The following is a 6,040-nucleotide window of genomic DNA, read 5'->3' as shown; positions in this document are numbered from 1 at the left end:
AGGATCTATGGCCTAAAGGCCGTAATACTATGGCCTGCCTAGGAGGCGGTCATAACTCGGGCCATACGAAATAACATTGCTCGCCTACGGAGTTATAGAAGAAATTTAGGGAGTGTCGTCGATTATATAGCGATTGTTTCAAGATATATATGAATATTGCGGGGGAGCACATATACGAATTCAACGGGCATTGGCTAGATATATAAAATAAAGACGCCGAATTCATCTGGAAAGGAGTATACGGGATACGTGCAATCCGTTCGCATACGATGATGGATATTTTCATTAAACTTTTCCGCGCGTCAAAAGAAGGTGTTACTTAATTCGTAATTAGATATAGTGGATGAACTAAAAGTTCGCTTGTAGTTAAAAAGTAAGAAATAATTTTTTAATGGATGCTCTGTTAAAGTGAACGGAGGAACGGGCTTTTATGTGCTTTCTATGCTACATTTGCTAGCAGATTTCTGACTTGTTTCGAAAAGCTGTAGGTAGCTTGAAGTATCCGCTATTAAATGTTTTATATTTTAAGATTCTCGTAGCATTACGGTTCATGAGGGAGGATATCCAAGAAACATAGGGCAACGCATTTTTTTGGTAGTAAGGCAATCTTCAGTAAGTCGATGCGTAAAGGACAAATGTCGCCCATAAATCAAGGAAAGAATGATAGTCTCATATTGATGTTTTAATTTTATACAGCTACCTAAACATAAGCCTCTGATAATAAAATTAATGAAACTTAAAGTTTCAATTTCATCCTTACATTTCGTGCATTGGCTGGATTTCTACGCCTTTTGAGGGCAAATTATAGCGGCCATGAGACAGTAGTTACACCATTGGAAGGAGAGAAAGAGGGTTAGAACTACAATAGGATGTCATGTTCTAACTCTATCCATTACATATACAATTCACGAATATTTTAATACTGTCGGGCACAAATCGTCTACAAATTTCTTCTGCTTCTTCTCGTCCGTGATTTGCGTTCTTTACCTTTTTTTAAAGATCTCCAGCGTCTGCCGCCAGAAAGGAGTTTAAAGAAAATCCAAATTTATCCTTTAATAAGAGTCCATTTCAGTTAAGGAACATTGAATTAATTTTGTATCTACGTTGGAACAAACTTTCTTCTCAAAAAATGACTGGTGTTAAAAAACAGTGAAACCAACTTATAGTACCAATTATAATTCTCATACTCGCCTAAAGGAAGTCTTTTGGCCCGGCCATACGATATGGCCCCTCGGGAGTGAAATCGGTATAGGCCGTAATTTCGGGTCAGGCCATAAAAAACTTACGGCCGGCCATACGTATGGCCCCGTTTAGTGGAATAGCCCTGCTGAAAAGGTAAGTCTGAGTAGGGGCAATTTTATATTTTGGGGAAGTGGAGAATTTATTATCACATGATCGAACGGGCGGCTCTCGCGGTTCGAACCGTTAAGCCTGAATCACACGATCATTTTTTTCGCCGCGAAAGTGATTGCTATCGCGATCGCTGCGCAAAATGAGAGTCGGCGGCAATTGCTTTTCGCGATCGCGATGAGGATTCCCATCGCTATTTTTCATCACTCGTTCGGTCGCTTTTTCCGTCGCTAAAACCGTCCCTAAAACCCCATATCAGCCAATCGGAATGCATGACCGTATGGTGTGATTGCAGCGCAGCGTTTGTCAATTGTGGGAACGACATAAATAAACAAACACGCTATATATTTTCGTTATGTGGGTCCTATGGCAACGAGCTGTGATATTGGAAATGATGCGAAAAGCGACGGCGGGAGTGAACGTGTGATTCAGAAAAATGATCACGGCGGGTTTAGCGATCGCTTTTCGCGACGGAAAAAAATGATCGTGTGATTCAGGCTTTACAATACATGGTACGAAATTTTCAGCAATAAATGTTTCACTCTTATTTTTTTTCTTACACACCTTTAAGATGCTGTAATTTTTACGTCAATAATTAGTTGTGGACATGTTGTGAATCCATATGAGAGCATACGTGAGAGTAAAGAAGAAAAAATGTAATCAAACTATCCGAATCTTTTTAAGTGACTGTTGAATCAAAAGAGATCACTTCTCTAGAATCATAGTACAAATATTGCAATAGCGTTCGCTTTCTGTAATTATTGTAAAGGTAATAAATATATGCTCACAAATGCATGCATATTTTTTTATTCACATGCATATAATGGCTTAAAAGACAGTAAAGCCTTTCATATCCAAAAGACATGAAAAAATGGTACCCATCACTAAAACCTCTCTATAGTGAACCTCCATATATCAAATAGGGAAATTGCATACTTTTTATAAACAGTATGCTGATATACTACAGTAAACACTTAGCACCGCAATATACTTTTTTCCGCTTAAAATTCAGTAGTTACCCTAGAAAATGACTCCCAAAAGTCTCCCGAGTTTCGCGGGCTAAAAAATACCGCCCCCACTAATCTTTGGCCGTGACGTCATAGTTCAGTAGGAGTCCAATATCCAAGCCCAGTAACTGCAGGGCTGCAGGTTTGGAAGAGCCACGTTGCGTTTAAAGGAGAACATGGCTGAAATAAGGAAAAATTACAAGTGGTGCATTGTTCCTCTGTGCAATAACACCCAGAAAAAATTTTCGTCTGCATTCCCACGGAGGAAATTAGAAGAAAAGCCTCGATGTATGCCGTCTGTCAGGACGAGCGTTACGGAAAAATAAGAGTATAATAAACGGAATGATAAACCCGTGTGCTATGTGAGCGAAGATAACTTTAATATAAATAATATATCCATATTTCATTGACTGAATAACTTGAAACTGAGATTTTTCGATAATTCGGCCGCCGTAGAATAAAAACTCAACTTCACAACAAAAATCGAGATAGGTGTTTCTCGATGGTTATGATGGACTCAAATTATTTATGGCACTTGTTCAATTTCATTTACGGAAGGACATAGAAAATTCCATGATGTTTAAAATCAAGGGAGGAAATATGAAAGTACAGAGCAACGTTGATCCTCATGCATTCGAGTGCCAGCCAAGAAGACAGCGTTTTCTTCTACTGTCGGCGTCAAAATGATATGCCGCAGTACTTTGCAAATTTATATCCTGGCTTCACTGCATGCTATAATAATGAACTATATGTCATTTTAAAGGAAATTTTATCCTAAATTCTGATTTATTTTATTAGAAAAAAATTGAAAAATGTAGACACGGCCAGTGCAATATAAATGACTCCGCGCACCGAAAAATTAGCCGTTTTGTCAACTTCATGAACTTTGCAACTCAACCTAAGGAAAACTACTACGTCTACAGCATTCATCTTCCACATTAATTTACACTCGTAAGTGCGGATTAATAAAATGGCTTTTGGGTATTTTTAGAACTTATATTTTGTTATAAATTAATGAAAATATTTAAACATTATCTTGTCCCAAAGATAAAGGAAATTGTAGATGGAAAAAGAATGGATAGTTGGTTGTCAGGATAAACCAAGGATCCATTTAAAGGTTGTCAGGCCATCGTATAAAGATAGGACTGATGTGCACCACAGGGGAAATGGGATGTTCGAAGGGAAAGTCAAACCCAAGGTTGCCCAAAGAATGTGCAGTTCTGTTGCTTTTTCCCAGTTAAAACCAAATAGAAATTGGATTGGGATGATATTTTCACCACGGGTTCCAGTGATAGTGAGAGTGCAGGTGATCATGGTCATCGTCGAAGGTCATCCCTCTAGGATTTCCGATACGGAATTTTTAAGTGACAACCGATCGCAATGACGATGAGCTCGCCTTTAAAGTAGGTTTCAGATATATCGTGAGAAAAGCTCCCAAAATGTATTAAAGACTCTGTTTGGAAAATATTCAAATTTTAATGTTACTTTAGGAAGGCCTTCTAATTACAAAAGTAACTTATTAACACCTGAAGACGTTGTATTTATTATATTAATTGAAATGCATCGTCATAAAATCATCATAAAATCATAGAAACGTCATAAAATAATAAAAAACTTTCACCGAGGTAATCAAACATATATTTTTATATAATTTTGGGGCTATTGATTATATCTGAAATGTTTGCAAGTTCCCTATTGCCCAAATTTTGGTCCCTTTCATTACAATAGGGTAGTTTCCTTCATCAAAGAAAACGAAATGCATTGCTTGCAAATCGTTACCCACCATTAGTGTATTCAAAATAAACTAATTATTTGGTTTTAGAAATACCGGTTTAGACGAATGGCAATGGTCAATTTTATCCTCATTTGAAAAACACCATATTGGCGCCCATGCGATGCCACTCCACGTGACGTCACAGGGACCTAGTTTCTATACGAGAATATAGGAGTTATGCATCTTCTGAGGTTACCAATGCATGCATGAGGAACAGAGCTCAGGGAAACATGTCTTAATAATCACCTATTAAAACTGGCTAATGTCACAAAGTTTCCTTCGTTTAATAAGGTATTAATACTTCTTATATAAGCCAAGATCTACCAGCAAGCATGGTACTCTGCTACCTGCTAGCATCCTTCGTCGTATCAGCACTCAGAGCCTCGCCCCAAGGTCACCTCACTTGCGGCAGCGGGAACCAGAATGACGTCACATGTGAGTTTTACCGGCATTCATACTTACCCGTCGAGTTTTCACACGCTTAAAAATTTCACTTTCCATCTAATCGCGAAAAATAGATATAGTGAAAGATCTTCACAGGCAAGAACAATTCTTTAGAGGAGAAATAGCTATAAAAGGTCAGCAAATGAGCCAAAGAGGAAAATTCGTATACCCTTCCATAACACCGTTACCCTGAAACCTTGTTTGAAGGATTACATTACGTCACTAGGGAAGGATATTGAGCCTCTTGATTATTATTGACAGATTTTTGATGAGCGACTTTTACAATTGAATACGATAAAAAAATAAAAGGGCCAAATGATTTTGCGTCAACCTAAGGACGCATTTTACGGATGTCGGCGAACATAAGACTGTAATATCCAATGTCCCAGAAGTATGTAAGTGTATAAGGCTGTTTGCTTACTTACCTTTACGCACTACAGGATGAGTGAATCCGGGAATACAGTGGTAATTGCATTTTACAACGCAACTAAATGTGGCGGAGATACTTGTATACTTGTTGATAATTGTGAGGCGGAGACAAAGTGTACTGCAGATACACATCCGGGAGGTTGCAAATGGATGCATTTTTCAGAATATTAAATATTTCCTTTGTCATCTCTTTTGTGCTTCAGCAGTGAGAGAAAGATAAGAGAGATATGACAAGATTTAATTGTATTTAATCAATGGTGGAGATCTCCTTAGACTCCATATGGGAAGGAGAATGCGTCAAATATGTAAGACTCCCGAGATGGGTGGAATAAATTATTGCGTAAATTCTCCCTCTATCGCAGGAAGAGGCCGAAGAAGTGGAGAGGTTGGAGATGCGGACAATATATGTGGACTTTTCACGCCGTACAAAAACACAGAAAACCTCTTTCTTACTTTTCCAATGCAAAAATACTGTGTGTGATTTGTGAATAATTGTCATTTCAATCGCCTGCATAATGCATCAAGAAAAGGAATAGGCGGGATGAATTTCACGGCTACTTACTACTTAGCCTTCCAACTTAAAAATTTAAGGCCAATTATTTTCAAATATGGCAAAATATGAATGATACAGAAACCAACTCAATAATAATAATAATAGAATAAAAACTTAAGCGTTTTTGGTATCAGTTTTTTGATCATGCTTCAAATAACAATTTTTACTGAAAAATTGGTCCGTATTAGGAATGTATAAATATTTAATACAAGTTTTAAAATAGTTAAGCGCTTTAAAAAATGAAACTAAGCAATAAAAATGGCATTGCAACTTCTTATGAATTTTTGTTTCAGAGTGTTTTTTTTCCAGACCGCACGTCACTGGTAGTGTAACAAGAATTGCACGTCACTGGTCAAGGGTTAATCAAGCCATCACTTCCCTTACCATCCCTTCCTTCCGAAATTTTTCCATTTCCTCACAGTCTTTTCCAACAGGACCCCTGTGCTCTCTTACTTTAACGCCGCAGTTTATTATTTATTAGTT

The sequence above is a fragment of the Ischnura elegans genome, chromosome 13, assembly GCF_921293095.1.
Source record: "Ischnura elegans chromosome 13, ioIscEleg1.1, whole genome shotgun sequence".
NCBI classification, from domain to species: domain Eukaryota; kingdom Metazoa; phylum Arthropoda; class Insecta; order Odonata; family Coenagrionidae; genus Ischnura; species Ischnura elegans.
This window is presented reverse-complemented; position numbering follows the sequence as displayed.